The following is a 21,740-nucleotide window of genomic DNA, read 5'->3' as shown; positions in this document are numbered from 1 at the left end:
TGAACATCTTTATATGTGCTTATTGGCCACTTGTATATCTTCTTTTGTACATGTCTGTTCAATTCTTCTGCCCATTTTTAACTGGGCTGCTTTCTTATTATTGACGTCTAAGAGCCAGTAGAATTTTGATTAGGATTACAATGAATATATCAATTTGGGGAGAATCAACATCTAACAAATTGAGTGTTCTGATGCATGAACATGGCATATCTCCCTGTTTACGTAGGTCTTCTTTAATTTCTCTCTGCATTATTCTCAAGTTTTTAGTAAAGAGGTCTTAAATATTTTCTTTTAAATTTATGTCTAAGTATTTTTTTGTAGTTGCTATAAATGGGCTTATTTGTTAAATTTCATTTTCTGGTTTTCTGCTGCTACCCTGTAAACACAAAATTGATTTTGTTAATATTTACCTTGAATTCTACAATCTTACTTAATTCACTTACTAGTTCTGATAGTTGCTTTGTAGATTCCTTAGGATTTTCTATGTACACAATCATGTCATCTGCAAATAGAGACAGTTTTACTCTTTCCCACCTTTATGCTTATTTCTTTCTTCCCTTATTGCAACAACTGAATAGTGAGAGTGGTGAGAGAGAGCATCCTTATCTTTTTCCCTTATAAGGAAGATGGTCAATATTTCACCTTTAAATATGATGTTAAGTGTAGGTTTTCTAAGATGAGCAACCGATGGGCAGAAAGGGAAGTACAGTAGTTATTATCCCAGTTAACTTAGGGCTCCCATAAGAAACTCAGAGGGAAAAAAAAATGCAGAGTGAAAATTCCCTCAGAGTGAAATTCTCAAACTCACTCAGCCTTCTTCAAGGGTACTCTCATTCCTACACCACTTTCTAAGTATTCACCCCAGACATCCCTAAGATCCCACAGTCAGGGGTGGAGATGAGAAGGACAGAGAGAGTGGTGATCAGGGAGCACACCTACGACTAAAAGACTCTCAGAACCTCACAAACATAGCAGCTGGCTGCTCTAGAGAGCACTAGGGGTGGAGAGTACAGAATCGTGTTTTATAGCTTGATGACAACCCTGGCAGTTGAACAATTTTTTAACAATTTCCCCCCTTTTTTTTTTGGTAAAGTAGAGACAAAAGTAGTACTTTGTGTGGATCAAATGAAATGATATACATAATGTTCTTAGGACAGTGCCTGGTACCTAATAAGGACCAAAAATGGTTAGCCATTATTTGAATTTGATGCTAGACATGTTTTTTGAGGGGCACAGGGCGACACTGAAACTAGCAAAAGAGGTGCAATAGTACACACTTAGCTTTCCAGGCCCAATATTGACAGAGGTATAACATGAGCACTGTTAACTGGTTTTCAACTCTCAGAATAGACAAATAATAGGAGATTTAATTATGGTTTTAGAACAGAACGTAAATATTATTAACCTTGACAAAACAGAAGTAAAACTGCCAGGCTAGGAGATGAAATCAGAAGTGAAAGAAAAAGGATTTCCATATGACTTACAATGTGCAGAGTCTAAATATACTGCCTTAATGAGACCAAATGTTAAAAAAAAAAAAAAAAAAATTTGCAGTTTTAGAGGTGATCAAGAACAGAAATGGAAGAATATAATTATAAATATACGTGAGGGGATTGTAGAAGCAAACAAAATCAACATCCATGGTAACAGGAAGTCAACAGATAACATCCTAGGTTAAACTGAGGGATAAACATCTTAGAGACACAGAGGTAACCACCAATGAAATTAAATAGTAGAAATAGGTAAAGATAATATTCATTATCTATGAAGCAGAATTAGGGGGTGGGTGGGGCGCAACAGATGAGGTTGCTCTATGATAAATCTCCGCTTTCTTTAAAACCAACATGTATTACTTCGACTAAAAATGTAAACTTAAAAGAAGTTTAAACAGATAGCAAATGAAAATATAGTAAAATTCAGTTAAGTCTAAATTGTTGATGACTTGGTTGTGAGTCTTAACACAACTTTCTAAAGATTCTTCAAATAGAAAACGAACTTGATGAAGAGAAAGATCAACCATTAACTAAACTCTTCAATTACTCTGACAAAACTTGGACATGGGGATTTTGACAAAACTTGGAGATGAAGAGGGTAGAATAAGTATAGTAAAATTTCTTCTGTTTCAGAACAACGCTCTATATACTGTTTAATATTTTATATTGACAGTGATACCAATTCAAACAGATTCTTTAAAAAGTTAGGGGTATCTTCTAGAGAAACGAACCGCTGAACTGTCAAACCACTAGAGCACTGGTTCTCTGACTTACAAAATCTGAGGAAATCTATTGTACTTTCACCAAGAAAACCACTCACCAAATAAAATTTTGCACTCACTTTTAGCAGAAGTGATGAACTAAACCATGAGCTAATTCTTTGAGAAGACCAGTAAAATTGATAAACTTCTGTAAAGTCTCTCCAAGAAAAATGAGAAAAAAATGAATATACAGTATTCCTTTTATCATACAAAACATATTATAATGGCTCTTCTCTTAAAATTTCTTGATCCTCCTCATGCTCTTCTGTCTACAGTAAAATTCTCTGCTCCCTTTTACAGTATAACTCCCAAAAAGAGCCATTTAAATTGACACCACCTCCACTTTCCTCTCCTCTCAATTTCCTTTTGAGCCCTCTAAAATCAGGCCTTCTTGAGGATCAATGGCCTCCACATTGCCAAATGTCAAAATTTCAGTCTGTTTACACAGCATCTCAGCAACTTTCAACAGGCTGATCATTCGTTCCCTGAAACCCTTTCTTCCCTTGGCTTCCAGGATACCACAATCCTCTGATTTTCCACCTTACTGGCAGCCACTTGCGAATTTTCTTCGGTGGATCCCCTCTTCCAAATATCTAAATGCTGAAGAGCCCGGGGCTTAGTCCTCAGATCTCTCTTCTTTGCACACATTCTGGAGGTGAACTCATCAAGACTCATAGTGAGAGCAGGATCACTCATGGACTTGCTGTACGCTCATCGTTGTATTTGGTCTAATCTCAACTACTCTCCTGAACTTTATACTCATGTGTCCAACTGCACACTCAAATTACTACTTGTATGTCTAACAGCCGCCTCACATTTAACATGTCCAGAAAGCTTGGTTCCCCCACCTCTAGTTAGGATATAAATCAAAATATTAACAATGGTTATATCTAGGTAATTTTTGTTTCTGCATTCAAAGTCTTAACCATAAACACGTATTACTTTATAATCAGAAAAATGTTAAAACAGACAACTATAAACAAAAAAGCGTGCCTTCATTAAAAAAGCAGTTCATATTTATTTTGATTGTCTTGAAGCCTTGCAAGGAATGTCAATTACTCCCCCCCGCCCCCCCCCCCTTTATAAGGAATACTTCCTCCAGTCATCAGCGGGTATTGGTTTGTCACTATGTGGAAAATTCATAGGCAACTCTAAAACATAGCCTCCACTGATATCTTCACAGCAAAATGAAAGGATAAATTAAATCGAATAGAAACCTAAAATAAAATGATGATCTGATGTGGAAAAAGAGAACCTTGTTACAGGAAAACAAGGGGGAAAGACCCATCCAGGCAGGTCTAGCCAGTCAAACAAGGGCAAAAGTGCATCCATTAAGACTTAAGTAGGTCGTTCCTGCCCTACTGTTCTCACAAAGCTGTTTGAAAAGGATAAAGTGCTGAGGAAATACACAGAATTAAGAAATGCAAAAGGAATCAATTTTAGGTTATTTTTACACTACCATCAGAATAATACTGGAAAGAACAGGAGTACTAGAATATACTTAAGGCTTTGCTGATATTACCAACTATGTGATCTTCTATAAGATACGTGACTTCATGCTTCAGCTTCCCCATAAGGAACTTACTTACTCCAAGGATTGAATGGTTTGGTGCATTTAATAGCACAGGGCTTGGCACAAGATCATTAATATTTTATCATTATTATTATTATATCTGCCATTATTATGCAAGTGACCAATAGAAAACTGCATTCTAAAAGATTCTACAAACTCAAGAATTAAGCTACAAAATGCAGATACCCAAACCTTTAAGGATAAAAATTCAATAAGCCTAATAAAGACCTCAAGGTAAAAAGAAAATATTAAAACTTTACAAGTCTGTTCAAGGTAATTGCTAACTTCACAGAACTAAAGCATTTCTAATTAAAAGAGCACATTCATCCAGTATGACCCATTTCCCCACTTCTGTTACAGATGAATAACTGAAGCCCAGAGAGCGTCAGTAACTTAAGGGTTGAAAAGGTCTTCTACTCCCAGCTCCAAATACTACATTTAAATTCATGTTACATGACCTAAGTGTAGCGTGTGTGTGTGTGTGTGTGTGTGTGTGTGTGTGTGTGTGTGTGAGAAGACGGATGGAAGAACCAGGAATAGAGGGAAATGTCTTAGGATTCTGTGTGTGTGATGAGAATAACGTTAGACAAACAGATTTACAGGGCACTTAAGGAACAACACATTTTTCCTTATTACTCAATATTTGGTTAACTAATTTCTGATTAACACTTCTTGGATTGCGTACCAATCTCATATTAAAAGGAATGTGACACTAAACTATGATGAACTTAAATCAAAGTCTACAGCTATATCCAACTACGTATGGAAAACTCAAGGACAGAATGCTGGAGATATTTCACTAAAAGTTACTTTCAATACAGAGTATTAAGTGTCCACAACGTACATTCATAATGAAATAAAGAGTCCCCAAATGTCATTTTGTTTTCAAACTGTAAAGATTATAACCATGATCCAAATTATTTATTTCAGATTGCCTAGAGAAAGGAGAAACCCTAAAACTAGACCAAGGTCAGAATGACCTTTTGTAGGTCTAAGAGTTGACACATAGTACCCAAAGTAATTGAAAAAACAAGACAGAACGTGAACAAAAGTACTCTTCAAATTCCCAAGCATTCCTTAAACACCATTTCACTCCAATTCATAATAAATGAGTCAAAAAAAAAGATTAAGAGTAAAAAAAAAAGTTAAGTAACAATTTTAATTAAATAAGGCAGGAGTTGCAGTGGAGAAACTGTATGAATCAGATTTGAAACTTTTTAATTTAAGTAGAGGTACTACATTGAAATGCTTTATTTCAAAATAAACTAATCCACTAATCCCTGACAGCCACCACAGTGCCATGGTATCTCAATATACACAGCGAAAACTAGATGTTTAAATCCATTTCTTGTTATTTATGTTATCTTGGGAGTCAAAATTACTCTCTCTAAAATGGGGATTTCCAACCTGTAGATGTTTCACCTGAGCCCTCAATAGATACTTTCTCTAACACATTCTAATCACGAGATTTAGTCAAATAAGTAATCATTTCAGGCCTGTAAAAAAACCAAAATATTTCTCAGTTCAAATATTATTTGAAGAATACCTGAGTAGGTAAATACTATTGCTTTTCATCTGGGACAAAAATTATTTTGGCAGTATTATAAGTCTTTCTAAATTCTACCCAAAAAAGTAGTATCATTTCAGAAGCCTACCCTAACCATTTATCACAGCCTACTAGCTATCCTCAAATAGAAAAAACTATTAGCAATTAATTTCTGTTTTGTGAATTTACAACACTCAGTGTTTATGTATTTACATTATTTGTTTGCCTTTCACATAATATACAAAGTACCAAAACCTGGGATTGAAAAGGAACAAGAATAAAATATAAAAGTCCTTTGACCACATCAAAATGCTCTAAAAAGTTTGAGTGCTACAAGAATGCTGTACAAACTTAAAGTCTGAACAGAATGGCAAATAAGCTAACCACAAGACAGCTTTCCCTCCTAGGAGGGGAATGAGTGGAGAGAGAGGGAGCAACGTTCCTGTTTGTATCCCTGATTGAAGAGTTTGGTTCCAGAGAATCCTGGCCCACCCAGTCAATGAATCAACCATTCTTACTCAAGCCAGGCTGGCCTCACCACTCAGTGAGAGCCCCAGATATCACAGGTGTGCAGATTAAGAGGGAGAGGTCCTCTTGGTACAGATACGATCAAAAGCCACAAGATAAAACTATATATTTTTCTTTCCCTGCAAGTATTAATAGAATGACAGAGAACTTTAGAACTTTTGAGTACTAAAGAAATACATTCCTTTGATATGTAATTTTTTGGTAGAATGGGCATTTTCAATTTTTAAATAATTTTTAAATAAAATATTTATTTGATCTGTTTGTAAAAGTAATACTTGATCACAGTAGGAAATAAGATGAAACAAAAGGAAAACATGTCACCTAAAATTCCAAATCCAGAGACAACTACATTTTCTTTTTCTACTCAGAAGTATGTGTCTTTGTGTAGCAGTGGTAAAAGTAGTAGGCAAGAATAACACTGTTGACTCCCCAGTATCATTCATCCCCTCATTTTCTAATCAAACCCAGACTGTGCTCACAAATCTATTCTCTGTGTAAGGCCACATGTCTCTGGGGAAGCAGACCCCAGTCCCAACCCAAGATGAATTACAGTCCACTTAAGCCAATCACAGGGGTCCAGTTTCCCTTGACATTGACTGATTTAGGCGTGGGCTTGTGTTCAATGTTGGCCCATGAAAACAAAGGAGAGGGACGGCGTGGCATCTACTGAGTCTTTTGGGAAAGGTTTTTCTCACTGATAAAGAGACATCCCAGGAAAAAATAAGTCTCTCTTCTTCCAAGAAACATAGTCATATCTACTTGTGACACTTGAACTTGTGGCAGCCATCTTGCAACCATAATAGGAACTAACCAAGGATAAAATAAAGATGAGCCTGCATCTTCAACCTTTTCCCACTGACCTTATTCTTAAATACACACATACAAATATACAACCTTCCTAACCCTACCTACCCCTACTGAAATCTCTCTACTCTTTACTGCTAAGCTTCTCAAGAAGTTATCAAAACAAGCTGTTTCCTCCACTAAACTATGCATTCATCATTGATATTCCTAAGACTTTCCTGATTTCCCAAAACTTAGCTTTCTCATAGTCTATGGTTCTAAGGCACACTTTACATGTTGCTATTCTAGCAATTAACACATGCTACTGTAATGGTTGGCTTGCCTTACAGACTGTAACTTCTAAAAAGTTCCTTGCATATAAAGGCATACATATTTGTTTCCTAAGTCAAATGTAAAACCAGTAGCTAACACATAAGCATACCACGAATGTTGAAATTAATGTAGCAACCCTACTGTCTACACTTACCAAAAGCTGAATGTGTGTGTTCATAAGTTTAGGGAGAGGGCTGGAATTCACAGGAAGGTAAGAGACCAAACTGCCTTTAAATGTAAAAACACAATTATTCTTTACTCTCCAGGGATTAGAGAGCTGCTCAAAGTTAACTGGATAGAAGAGGGGAGGGCACTTCCACACTGGGGTCTGAGAAACAAGGGCAGGAAGGCATGCCGGTATCTGAGCTCCTCTGCCCCAGACAGGAAAAGGTGTCCCTCCTGGGGTCAGGAACACACAACAAACCAGGCCAATGACAAGAGGCATTCCCTCAAAGGCAAAACACTTTTTTTTTTTTTTTTTCTGAGGAAGATTAGCCCTGAGCTAACTACTGCCAATCCTTGTCTTTTTTGCTGAGGAAGACTGGCCCTGAGCTAACATCTATGCCCATCTTCCTCTACTTTATACGTGGGATGCCTACCACAGCATGGCTTTTGCCAAGCAGTGCCATGTCTGCACCTGGGATGTGAACTAGCGAACTCCAGGCTGATGAGAAGCTGAACATGTGAACTTAACTGCTGTGCCACCGGGCCAGCCCCCAAAACACATTTTTTAAAAACACAAAGAAATACATCTAGAGCTTGAATAGTACTTGTGACAGTCCTTTACCAGAAAGAGACAATTAAGCAGGCAAAGTTGACAGCAGACAGACTCATCCCTAACTGCCATTGCCTTTGATTTCTCTGGATAACAGCTGGGAATAAAAGCATGCAAGCAAAGAACCCTGTTCAGCTGGGCAAAATGCTTTTCTACTTTAAAAGTCTTTTACTAACATGGAAAAAAGGATTAAAAGGGACAGTGGCTTTTTTTCTTACTTCTCCATCTAATTTAAGTGATAAATCCTACCTAGAGGAGAACCCTGAGTCATGCTGGGAATAGTCCTCAGGAAAAAGGAGCAAATAAAGACACATTATGTACTTTGAAAATGAAAAGTGTTTTCGGCCAACATTTGATAACCACTTTTTTAAAATAATATTTAAGTGCAAAACACACATTACTGAAATTACTGACCTTACCAAAAATCGCTTACTCCAAAATGACAACCTAATAATTACAACCTAATACATTTACTAAAAGACTAATAAATGTTTTATAGTCACATATTTTACAGCAAACTCTCTGATGAATAACTCTCTTCACTGATGGAGCTCACTTCCAAAAGATGCTGGCACACTTTAGAGGAGGAATAAGACATGAAGGACATGAAGATACCAGGAAACAGGATGCTGAGTGCATGGGGCTCCCCACTTCTTCAACAGAGGCCTAGGGAATCATCTCCCCCGGGAATCCTAAAGGCAGACAAGTCAGTAAAAAGAAGAGATCAATGCAGAAAAGGCAGGGAAGGGAGGCAAGACATTTCCCTTCTTATACTATTTAGCCTATAACCTTGGAGGTGGGATACTGCCACTGTTCAGGTTAAGAAGGAGTTAAACACAACCCTGCTATATAAAACACTTTTTAGTCTAACTTTAATGGGAGATGGGGAAGTGGAGTGCAACTGTCCACTATGACTGATCCAATCTAAGAAAAGACAAATAAAAAGTGAAAATAACTTCACCAGATAGAAGCTGGGAGGAATTATTTTACTACAAAAATATTCTTTTGAATAATGAGTTTCCTAAGGCATTAAGAAAGTGATTTAAACTTTTTTTTTTTGAGGAAGAGTAGTCCTGAGCTAAAATGTGCTGCCAATCATCCTCTTTTTTTTGCTGAGGAAGACTGGCCCTGAGCTAACATCCATGCCCATCTTCCTCTACTTTATATGTGGGCTGCCTGCCACAACATGGCTTTCCAAGTGGTACCATGTCCACACCCGGGATCTGAACCGCGGAACAGGCGCACTTAACCGGGCAGGCCCTAAACTTATTTTTCAAACAACGATTTGCACACAGCTTCAGCTGCATTAAGGTAACCTTTACTAAACTGTGCCAGTACTGAGAAAGGAACCAGCTACCCACCAAATTCACCACGTGCCCAGTGCGTTCCTACAACAGTCATTAACAACCAAGATCCTGGCAACCACTATTTCTTTGTTCCTTACGTTTGCTTTGGGGCAATTTTTATTATCCTATTAATATTCTCTAAACTATCCCTGATCCTAAACAAAACAAAGGATCTGTTCTAACGGAATGATGATATTAAAGGAAAAGTATTAGCTGTATAAGAGGTTTAACACCTAGACAACCCAAATTATATTTTGCTCAATTCAATTCTAAGTCAATTACAGGTAAAAAGAAGTCACAAGACAAATTTTCTTTCTAGCTCCAAAAGAGATGAACTAAAAGAACGATTTAAATCCAGCTGCTTCCTCAATACTCAGACCAATGATGAAAACAGAAAGCAGAATTCTAAAAGATCAAGAGTTTCAACTCAGGACACATTTAACATAACTTAAGAGGGTACTTAAGAACACACAGTGTTCTTTGCTTCACTCTCTTAAAAATTCCCAAGTTTCAAAACCACAGAACTAAAATGAATCCATATTATACCACCAGTGCTTCAACCGAAAGTTTACTAAACAAACATAGCCAAGGCACGCTCAATGTTACATGGGAGATAAAACAGAAGACAATTATCATCATGAAGAAACTTACACTCTAGTGGAAAGGATGGTCAAAATGTTTGACACCACCTTTCTGAATTACTAACAGGCGCAAGAACACACATGATAAACATCTACTGTTTACCACGGATCTTTCTTCTATATTAGCATATGCATGTCATTTAAAGAAAACACAATACTTAAAAGTAATTGGCAGGTAAATTTACATTCCAAATATTCCCAACAAACTGTCCAGGAATGAGAATGGAAAAATGAGTGCTGTTATGATGTTACTAAGCAGGGAGGGAGTGGACAAGTTACTAAATCTGCTGGACCACAAGTCCTCAACTGTAATACGGAAAATAGACTAGATGCAGAATAGCAAGTGTTTTATTTCTTCAAAAACCAATTCCAATCAACTGCTAATGACTGCCTCCAGAGCACTCTGCTAAGACTGCTAGATTCCTTTAGTAAAAAGCTGTGTCCTGTGCTCCTTGCCCTCAGAAGTTGTGTGTGTGTCTGAGATGCTGCTACTGATTTATCATCAGAACGTTCACTTGAGCTGTTTTTCCAGTAGCAGCGACCAACTGCACACCCACAGGCTCTCTCCTCAATCGCCCTTGTGATCAATGGCTGCAATTCAGCTCAAGGAGGCTGCAAAATGAGGCTGTGTAACCAAGCACTCCCCAGATTTTCAACAACAGACAAAAACACCTAACATAGATTGATGTTTAATACGGAACCGGCACTGTTCTAACCGCTTAAGACACATTAATGCATTTAATTGCAAACAATCTCTAGGATACAGATTCTATTATCATCATTTTACAGATGAAAAAAGGAGGCACAACTAAGTGAAGTAACCTGCCCAAGGCTTCAAAGCAGGTAAATAACAGAGTCAGAACTTGACCTGCAGCAGTCTGGCTCCAGATCTCCCACTCTGAACCACTTTGCTTACTGCTTCTTGGTCAACTGTACAGTGATCAAACCCACAACTTCAGTTCTGTTAATGCTGTGCGCTGAGTCAGCCAGAAGCCCAGGTTTCATTGTGGTGTAAGTCCATATTTTATCTGTGCTCCTGAAATCTTTACTCTCTCTGAGGGGCCTGGATTCTGGCAAATAGCTCTCAAATTACCCATACCTTGGGCTTCCTTAGATCACTTTATTTGGCATCTATTTTCAAATCAAAATAGTTTCATAAATCAACCATTCCACCACACAAAATACAGCTTCCATTTAGTAGAACCGTCAGGAAATGTGAGTTTTAGGATGAAAGCAATTCTCTTACTAACAGAACATTAGTCAGAAAATTGGAAGGAGGTAATGACTCCTAAAACATAAGTCTTGGACAGATCAGCATTGTGAAGAGAATCTCTGACAATTGGTCATTTTAAAGGGCTTTGCAATCCTTATTCTGAGCATCATTTCTCACAGTACAGGAGTGTAAAAGGCATATGGCCTAAGAGATTTAATTGAAGGGTAAACACTAACCATTCCCCAGCATGCCCAGAAAGTTTCTGAATAAATCACATTTTCCTAAGGAGGGAAATGCCACTTCCTAAGTGATTTGCTGAATATGCAGTCTTACTAATCTTGCTAAAGGGGGTGTAAACTTGGTCCCCAAAAATGCAGATTTCAAGGAGTAACAGTACAGAGTAATTTTTAAAAGAATGTGTTATATACAAATCATACTCCAACATGTAGATTATCTTCAGGTGCTCTCATTGCATCCTTCTACATATTACTACACTTCAGAGCATATACATTAAACAAACCAACCTCCTGGATTGTCACCTAATTAAAAATACATGGTACCATGTAATGGGGAAACTCCACATTTTTTCTATTTCCATTCCTGACATCAACAATGTAATAAGAAATTTACACTCAAGGCTCTACTCTTTAAAGCACAGTGGAAAAAGAATAGCACTAGATATGAAATAAAAATTAAATGAATATTAAGAACATTTTGAAAAAAATGTTAGCTCTGAAGAGGAAATCAGAAGTTTAAAAAAAAAGTACTCCAGTTGTTGAAAGAATGTTATTGGCAGGGATTAACAAACCCTTTATGTCCCCCAACAGCAAAAGAGGGTCATCCACATTATATAATATGCATATACTATTGTTAATCTGTACTTTGCTGCTTAATGTTTCTTATTTTATGTAAAAGTGAAGTTTTAATATTTTCTTCCAAATGAATCATCTTGCACTCCACGTTAGAAACCCTAATCCCTAAAAAATTAATGATTTCTAACCTCCTCTAGTCCCAAATTTAAAGCAACAAAATTAACTACTTTTTTCCATTACAAATGTTTTAAATGAACTACCAACAATAAGAGTTAGTCCTTTTGACCACAGGTAAGGGCAGATTCGCCCACTCCACATTTCCCATTCCCAAACTTCGCTGGCATTAGGTACTAATCTGCTTGGGTTGTGCACTCATCTTTAAAGCAAGAAGTAATGATCCAAGATGTAAAGACACCAGCACCATAATTAGGAGAATGAGACAGATACACATCATTTGGCTTTCACTAGACAGCTCTTTCTAGACCTGACCCAATGAGACCTGTTAACTCCCCCCATATTCTCCTTACCCTCGCCTCTGCCACCAGAAACTACTAGCGTATGCATGAAAAGCCATGGGCCATGAAAACCCAGAGGAAGTCTCCTTCTGTCTTCTCATAAAGAAATCTTATGAAGAACAAATTCAGTTCACTTTTTCAAATGTGTAAACTACACAACAAAACCACAAAAAGCAAACAAAACACTAGGTACTGTCAGAGCGGTAAATATTGTTCCGGTACTGTTATTAGGCTACTTCTGGCTGCAAACTTCTTCCCCAGTTTTAGCTCTCTCCAGCACAAATTTATTCTCAGGCAGGAGGTCACGTGACTGCTCTGTGTTTAAATACTACCTCAACTCCACTTGGCCACTTCCTAAGAACGCTCTTCCACTTCACCCACTGATTACCTGTCTCAAAACAGACAACCCCAGCTGTGCCCCCTTCAGCCTTCTGAAGCAACCCCTCTTGAGCGCTCCTTGGCCTTTTATAGTGGAGGCATGTGATGGGAGTATCTGCACCAGCTGTTCCTAATTACCTCTCAGGCTGGGGTGAATGACTCAGCAGCCCAACTCTTTTAAGGAGTCATCCTACCTTGTTATCCAACCAAGGCAGCACTGAATGAACAACGGTAAACCACTTGACACAGTTATCGGTTAAACAACAATAACAGACGATGCGATGCAATTATTAAACCAAGGCCATCCTACCCCAAGCTGACTCACCAAGAGTCTTCCTTTCCCGAGGCTCCTCTAATCCAAAGGCAGAAGTGGCAAGTGCCTTCAAGCCCAGTCCAGCCCTTGCACCACTACCCAAGATCAGGAAGACGCAAGCCAACCTCTTCCCATTTCTCTGTGTGACCATGTGAAGCGCTCCAATGCTGTCACTAACTAGTCCAGTGTTTCCACCCATTATCTTTCTGAACCGCCTTAAACACAAACCCTCCGGGACGTAATAAGGAGTATTAAAAGATACAAGCAAAGACCTAGGAGCGGCATTCCCCATGGGAACAGTCCCAACCCTGATACAATTCTCCAAAAAGATAAGCATCCCTACAAAACAGTCTTTGTTCCGTCAAGCACATTATGGCTCGTTTTCCCCACACACGTTCTTTCACGATTACTACTAGACCTTGAATCGGCCCAAGTTTAACGCAGAAGGCTCACAGCAGCATTCCAAGCACAATGCTACTCAACGCGAAACTGCCGTGCAAGAAGAAAGCAATGGCACTCGTGTGACACCAGACGAACACAAAGCTGGAGTGTCTCTAGTCAACACCCACTCGCACCGGACTGTGGGAGTCTGCATTACAACGCGTGGGCAAAACTCCAACAAAGGGAGCCCTGGGATCTCCGGGTCCCTAGACCGATCTTCGCTGAACCCAGCCCCGCAAGGTGGCATTTACTGATCCAGCCACACACTCGGCCTTTCCTACGTGATTACACGCGCGACGCACACCCAGGCTAGGAAGACGGGCGGCACACACCCGCTGGCCGCGTCGGCTGCGGAGGCCGGTGGGAGGGGCAGGAGGACAATACGGAGCCAGGCCCCGGCGCGCGGGCGGTGCTGATGTGTCACAGCCCGGGCAGGGATCGCCTGGGAGGGCCGGGCTCGGACCCGGGAAGCGGAGAGGCGGGGATGGGAGCGGGCGCCTGGCCCCGCGGCCCCCGCCCTCCGCCCTGCCAGCCGCCCGGGGGTAAAGTACAGCGTGGGCCCGTCAGCAACGGCGCTGGCCGCGCACAGGGCCACCGGGCGCCCTTCCGGCGGACGCGGCCACTTCCAGGAACGGGGGCCGCAGCCGCCCCCCGCGGGGCCCACGAAGCGCCCCCCGCCCGGGAAGAGACCGCCCGGGCCCCCTAGCTGCCCTCCCCGGACCTGCCCGCAGGCCGCCCCTCACAGGCCCGCGGCCCCGACCACGCGCAGCCACGCCGACCCTCCCAGGGAAGGGCGGGCGGGACTGCCAAGCCACTCACCAGAGCCGAGGCGCGGCGCGGCCCGACTGACGGCAGCGAGCGAGCCTGGCGGGCGGCGCGGGCAGCGGTCAGGTGACTCACGCTCTGCCCGCGGCCGGCCGCCCCCTCCCCTCCCCTCCCCTCCCCTCCCCTCCCCTCCGCCCCCTCCCTCCCCTCTTCAGCGGCCGCAGCCACAGCCTCCCGACGCCGAAACCCCGCCCCACCTGCTCGAAGCCCCGCCCCATAGGCCCGCCTCTCGAGGCCCCGCCCAGTAGGCCCGCCCCTCGCGCTTAAACCCCCGCCCTCACTAGAAGCCCCGCCCCGCCTCGCCGCCCGCGAGGCCTCAGTCCCCGAGCGGTAGCCGCGCTGGATCCCGGTGGCGGTCTCCGCGCGGCCGGAAGCCCACGCGGGCGGTGGTGGGGAGGGGCCGCGCGGGCCTGGGGAGGGGCAGCCCTCGGGGAGGTGGAAGCAGGGTCGGTGCACGGCGCTCCTTTGGGAGCCCAGCCTGCTGCCTGACCGGAAAAGACCCCCGAGGACCACCTCCTCCTTCCCTCTGAGAGCAGAAAGGAAAAGGCTGCAGGCCTCCTCACCCCAGGTGTTAGCAGGACACCGGAATCGAGCAGAGACGGGAGGGAGGGCGAGCGCTGACCCACGTCCCTCCCCAGCCCCCCTCAGGGGTCGCTTCTGGAAGCCCCCTCGGCAGAGCTCTTCGTCTGCCTTCCTTTGTAGGTGGCCGGGCGCCCAGGATCGCAAGGTATTTGAGCTAGCTGGTAGGAAAGTATGAAGTGCATCCAGGATTTTGTAGAAAGCATCTGGCAGCCCTACTTCTGTCTGACAAAGAAAACAGCAGCGCCGGCTGACAGGTGTTCCCTTTACGCTGTGGCTGCCAGGAAACTTGGAGTGAGGTTCAGCGCCCAGTGGTGTCAGCCGGCTGATCTCAAGCCCTGGTCGGGCTTCAGTCCTCTGGTGTTTATTCTGGTGTTTATCCAATTGTCAGTTTTCAAATTATGTTTCCAAGCCATTTAGCACCTCTGGAGGTCAAAGCACTGTCTGCGAAGAGAAATACACACGTGGCAAAGCCTCTGCCTATCAATCTGGAGGGGGACGCAAACACGCTGGGACCTGCCAGCCAGCCTGATGGGAGCAGCAGCACCTGGGTGTGTGGACGCTTTCGTGAACACAGGAGGACAGCCCGGGAGGTATCAGGGCAAAAAAGGCTACCAAAATAATAGAGTCAGGTATGATCACTAACATGACTGCATTTGTACTCACAGGGACACTTAGGGACATTTGAGTTACGTCCAAAAAAAGTGAGAAAATGACCTAAGTGAAATTGGATGGGAGTGCAAGGGGTGAAGTGATCCACTATGACCTAGAATCAAGGCAGGAGTTAGTATTTGCACTGGGTCTTAACTGGGAAGAGTGGGGCCCAGCAGTCCAGGGAGGGACAAGCGTATGCAAAAATACAGAGGTAAGAGGCAGATGACATTCCAGGCTTTGTGAGCTCGTGGTGGGGTACAAATATTCAGTGAGAGAGGAGGAAAGGGCAGTTGGGCATAGACCATGAAGGACTGGGGTTCTTATACACATGTGAGACTTTGGGAGGCTTCACTCCCTTTTCACCCTAAGCCACTGAGGTTATATTCTTCCTTCCTCCCACACCTTTGCTGTTTCTTCTAGAGGAAGAACAGACCCTCCTCTTTGGGAGGAACTCTTCCTTCTTTAGATAACGGTGGTGATATTTTCTAGCCTGAAAATTACAGCATATACTCTAAGATGTTTCATCATTTGAAAAGTCTTACAAAGGTATATCGAGGTATTGAGAATGTCAAGGCAGTTCAGAGTAACTCTCAAACTTTAGCCTGCCGAGGACTCTCAGGAGCATTGGTTCAAATGCCGATTCCCGGGCCCTGCTCTCCAAGACTCTGATTTTATAGGTCTGAGTGGGACCCGGGGATCTGCATTTTTAACAGTGATTCAGGTGGTCGTCAAACCACACTTGAGAAGTCCTGAGTTAGAGCTTACGGTGTGCACTATGGGCAGAGCGAAAAGTGAAAATAGGGAATGAAATCAGGACAAGTCGGTCTGCAAAGGGCCTCCTGCACTGCCCCTGGAGTTTGGACTTTACCCTGTGGGCTGAAGGGAGTGGGTAGAGGTCGTTATGTCATGTGGTTGTTTTTAGATGCTAATTCTAGAGAACTTCATTCACTCCAATTCCCTTGCCTTAGCTGCTTTTGTCTTTAAATATTCATTCACTAATTCAATCAACAAAATTTGGGGGTCAAAAAATAGGCTTTAAACTGTGGGGGATTACCAAGATAAAGTAAGCATAGGTTCTCACCAACTTGAAAAACTGCCCATTGACCCTTCTTCCCTCAGAAGTGACTATGGGTTGAAACCGTAACACCCTTACTCCAAGGTTGGAAGATTTTTGTGGAAAATGAACATATTTTATTAGAAGACATGGAGGACTTCCTGGAGCAGGATGGGCAAACACACCCTAGTGTTTACCTGATATTGGAAAGGAAAGGTAAGGTGAAGGGAGTGCAGCCTCTGGCTTGGTGAAAAAGGTGCTGCTCAGAGACCAGATTTAACAACAACCAAAGTGGCTCAATGTAGGGTCCAAGTAGGGAAAAATTCTTGGGCCTCCAGAAACCAATTGCAGGCTGTAGTGGACTAAAAATGACCACAAAATTTTTGTTACTCTCCCCTCGAGAAGGGGAGTTTATTTTCCATCCCCTTGAATCTGGACTGGCCCTGTAACTGCATAGCCAAGAGAACACCACAGAAGTGACGCTGTGTCAGTTATGAGTCTAGTCTTTAAGAAGATTAGCATCTTCTACTTCCTCTTTCTTGAAACATATCTCTTGGGACACTCCCTTTCGGAAACAAGACACCATGCTGTGGGAAGCCCATGTGTAGCCTCTCCAGTCAACAGCCCCACAGAGCAACCAGCCAATAGTCAACATCAAACGTGTCGTGGGAGTGAACCATCTTAGATGTTCTGATCTAGTCAAGTTTATACATGTCTCCAGTCCCAGCCAAAAGAACCCCCTAGGGCCAGCCTGGTGGCATAGTGTTTAAGTCTGAATGTTCTGCTTCAGCAGCCTGGGCTTTGCGGGTTCAGATCCCAGGGGTGGACCTAGCACCACTCATCAAGCCATGCTGTGGCAGCATCCCACATAAAATAGAGGAAGATTGGCACAGATGTTAGCTCAGGACCAATCTTCCTAAAAAAAAAAAAAAGAACCTCCCAGCTGAGCCCAGTTAACTCGTAGAATTAGAACACAATGATTGTTGTTTTAAGCCCTTCAGTTTTGGAATGGTTTGTAAAAGAAAATATCCAATGATGGAATAGAGCATGAAAATGTAGTTAAATTTGTAAGCAGAACCACAGCCCCAATGATCAGGGCTTAGAGGAAAGTTCAGATAAATAAAACAGAAAATATGTAGAAGAGACTGTTTAATTTTAAAGCTGTGTCAAGCTTCTTGATCTGAGATGACACTTGAGATTTTCCTCAATTACAGATTATTGGTACCCCAAATTTCCCTCACTCTGCTGTATATATTTATATAACGAAGTAGTTATATATGAAATGGTTATCCTCTCAGAAGCTAATGCTGGATATTGAACTTAAAATATATGTATACATAAATATATAATATATATGTATATACATATGTGTGTGTATATATATATATGTGTGAGTGTGTATAGACATATATACACATATACATACGTATAAGTGTTTGCGGCTAGAAAGTGAGACCCTCAGAATACTGAGTGTGGCCTGACTGCTCTGCACCCACTTGTGGAGGTGAGAGAGGAGAAGAGAGTAGAGTTGGAGCCAGAAAGATGACAGAAGACTGCCCAAAGCTTGGTGTAACCCATCCCTCACGCCCGTGGTGAGTTACTGATGCTTGGTGCACGTGCCTACCTGTGGAACCAGTGATGTTTGTGCTTGGTGCTGGTCACAAGCAGCACGTACAGAGCCTTCCACCAGTCACATGCCTGCAAAGACAGAGAAAAATCCAGCCTGATAGCTTTGTTACACGTATTTGTTGATGTTTACACCAAGGATTATAGCCTGCAGCTCCTGATCTCTTATCTTTAAAATTCATGCAGCTATTAAATTCTACTCCATAATATATTTGTTTTAATGAAAGTCTTCTCAAAATAATTTTTGTTTTGTAGTAAAACTGACAGAACCAGTAGTGGTGCCATATTTTAACTCTCAGTTTTCCTTCACCTCTGGCATATAACACTTCATTCACCTGAACAGTGGTTCTCAACAGAGGCGAATTTGGCCCCCAGGAGATATTCATATTGATATGGGGGTTGGGGTGGGGGAGCTACTGATGACTAGTGGGTAGAGGCCAGAGATGCTGCTAAACATCCTACAATGCACAGGGCAGTCCCCATGGATAAAATACTTTGTGAAAAAAGACACCTTATTCCCCATTCACAACAAAGAATTCTCTGGCCCAAAGTGTCAATCATGCCAAGCTTGAGAAATCTTGACCTAGATATACTCATGCTCCAATATGAGAAATGTGTATATAAATTAAAAGAAGGAATAAAGGAAATAAGTGGAAAGAAAATACAATGAACTCAAGGAAAAAAGTTAAAAATACATATCGCAAAACATATGTCCTTGACAAAGATGAGCTACAGAGTTATCTGTAGCTTCCTAGCAGCCAGGTAAAAAAGGGAAACCTAGTAAGTCAATGATGAGCTAACTGGAGGTTGAGCTGGAGCAACCACAGCAAGAGGAAGAAGTACTAACCTCTTAGAGAAGAGAAAATGGACACAGGCTGTCACTCCCATCACAACAGCCCATTCCCTGGACGAGGGTGCCTTATGTAGGAAGTGCTTTGGAAATGGAGTAGAATGATTGAGCTCTGAGATTTAAAAGTTGTAAAATAAGACCTACTGGGTCAGAGGAGAGAGACTCATTACTGTAAAGAGATAGAGCCATCACTTGGGGGTGCTGGATTTTCACCATTGGCCACTCCAGATTCCCTCTCCTGCCTTCTCCACCCTACTCTGCTGCAGGAGGCAGGCCTCTAGGCACAACATCCATGGGTCCCCCTGCCCCCTCACTTCTGATTGTATTTGATAATGGGAGGCATCAGCATCAACATATCTGTCTCTCTGCCAGGCCAAGGGTTGGCTGTGACTATATTCATCTATCAAAGGCCCCAGCACCTGTCATGCAACCTTCACCTAGAGCCACAGACAAACCAGTGTCATTCTAGGGGAGCTGATACTTCCCCATCTTGGTTAGCCACAGGGTGCGTCACTGTCTCTTGGTGGGTTAACTGCCTTCACCCTTGTAAGTGGTCCCATATGATTTTACCAGTTCCCTGACTGATTCATCAGGTCAAGACTTGAGGATAACCAGAATGACTATATTGAAATATATAAGAAAGAATATGATTGTCCGAAAGACGAGTTCATCAAAATCTAAAGCCAAGGAAAGAAGAGCCAGAGGTGCAAATGCAGGCAACACATCCTTTGCACAGCCTAGGGGTGAGGGTGCATTGGCCAAGGACACAGTGTTTTATTCCTGGGTACTGTTACCTGCAGGACGTGGGGAGGATGGAAGCCACAGGCTACTATGGCTTATTTCCATTAGATTAGCGATCACAGTCACCCCCTTCACATCCCTCTTTGATTTCTTTCTAATGCTTTGGCTTCGCATGTACATTTGCCTACAGGGAGAGATTATTTGGTTAGCAGCATCAACATTGGGTATATTTGCTGGCAATATTCTCATTGTAAGCTAATAAATTGTCTTTCCAGTTTTCCTCCTGCCTCTGCAGCCTTGGGTGAATGTGTATGTGAAACACAGATCACCGCTAATGTGTCCCCAGTTCAGATTTCTGCATCTGCAAGTTCAGAATTATGGTGATTTTGACAAGGTAAGGCCTGAGGACCGCCTTGGTCCAGGAGGTACCTACTTCACACAAACACTCTTTGTATTCATCATTAGTAGCCTTAGGACTGACCTTTAAATCAGGGACACTTTATTCCTCATTCACTTCTCTTAAATCCCTTGTTGGCAGACACTGCAGCTGCCTACCCAATATCCATTCCTCCTTCTGCCTCTCTAACATAATCCCGATTGAATGTGCTTAAATACACTTCCCCACCTCCCTTAGCCATGTGACCTAGTTCTGGTCAACCAGATATAAGCAAATATGCACTTGATGGAACTTCCAGGAAAGCTCTTACTTTCCCGATAACAAAAGACCAAGTCAGCGGGTATGCACCCTTGCCCTCTGCCCTCCCTGCCTGGAGTGACTGGAGGTAGAGCTCTTTTCTTTCAACCATAAGGATGAAAACCACACTCCAAGGATAGCAGAGCAGGAAGCTGGAAAGAACCTCAGATCCTGGATGGCTTCCTTGAGCAGCTGACCAGCACTGACTGGTTGCAGGGGTCCCTCTTCTTATCATACAATAGAGAAAGAAAACCCTATTCAGTTCAATTTCTAGAGTTGAGTTTTTATTACATGAAGCCAGATACAGTCTTGACTGATACCTCTTCTTAATCTCAAGGCTTTGAGGATGCGCGTGCTGAGAACCCTGAAGTTATGCATCCTAGATTACGTGGAAGTAAATGGGTTGTATAAACATACGCAACCTACACATATGACCCTGGAAGCTGGCAAATGAATAGCAGTGAATAGCAGTATAATGGTGTTGAGTGGTAAAAGGGCAATAAATAGATCTTAGTAGGAAATTATGAAGAATATTATTATTGACTTGAGGATTGCCATCTCCTCCTAGATATAACTAGATCACAAATAAGAAAACAGAGAGGCAGATAAGCTAGTAAAATTACTATGGTAAAATTCCAGGAAATGGCTCTTTTGAAATGTGAAACAGCTGCCAAAGGGGGGAGAAAGGAAACTGAAGTCTTTCAAAACAATTTCATGGATTCAAGCTCTGCAAAAACAGAGAGAGCTAAGAAATGGTATAGAATTATTCTGATAATTTAAACTTTTCCTCTTTTACTATGCATTTTATAACTGGATAACTAATCAAAAGTCTGCATCATAATTAATAGAGGACGTGAATTGAAAGAGGCAGGTCCACTTAAGGCAGCCAAAATAAAGAAATCCACATCTATGCGATAAAGCTATAGGAATGAGGAGATGTTGCATTCCATTTAGTAAAAGGAAATATCCTTTTATACTAATAATTTGAGAATTTTACCTAAGTAAAAGGAGGCTTTAGAATTAATATTAAGCTTAGAGTTCTAAAAACATAAAATTAAATTGATTAGGACACTGGAAAATTGCTTCCTGGCCAAATAAGATTTCCAGAAGAAATACTATTGGGAAGATTTTTTATATCCCTTGGGATAAACAAGGAAAGGAAACCAAGGGCATTTCTCTAGTTAACTACATGTGCCCTTGGGTTTCCAAAAACAAGCTCTAACATAATTTGGCTCTTTATCCTTAGCAGTAAGAAGTCAAGCATAA

The 21,740-nt window shown here is 42.0% G+C and overlaps 1 protein-coding gene and 1 long non-coding RNA gene across 3 annotated transcripts in view; one reads left to right on the top strand and one right to left on the bottom strand.

The window, feature by feature from the left end:
• BACH1 (BTB domain and CNC homolog 1) overlaps positions 1 to 14,375 on the bottom strand; it is a 47,170-nt gene extending 32,795 nt beyond the window's left edge. Inside the window, exon 1 of one of the 2 annotated variants that reach the window (XM_046648094.1) lies at positions 14,271 to 14,375. The gene's annotated coding sequence lies outside the window, so the exon portion shown is untranslated. The remainder of the gene's footprint in view (positions 1 to 14,270) is intronic. The other variant, XM_046648096.1, reaches the window with a different exon arrangement.
• A 310-nt stretch (positions 14,376 to 14,685) lies between these two features.
• Positions 14,686 to 20,169, top strand: LOC124231255 (uncharacterized). The gene is made up of 3 exons (XR_006886469.1): positions 14,686 to 15,487; positions 16,629 to 16,779; positions 20,056 to 20,169. It is a non-coding gene; the product is annotated as an uncharacterized LOC124231255 (long non-coding RNA).
• Positions 20,170 to 21,740: the final 1,571 nt, after the last annotated feature.

This window comes from Equus quagga, chromosome 21, assembly GCF_021613505.1.
Source record: "Equus quagga isolate Etosha38 chromosome 21, UCLA_HA_Equagga_1.0, whole genome shotgun sequence".
NCBI classification, from domain to species: domain Eukaryota; kingdom Metazoa; phylum Chordata; class Mammalia; order Perissodactyla; family Equidae; genus Equus; species Equus quagga.
The sequence above is the reverse complement of the archived record's forward strand: the minus strand, read 5'-3'. Positions and strand labels throughout refer to the sequence as shown.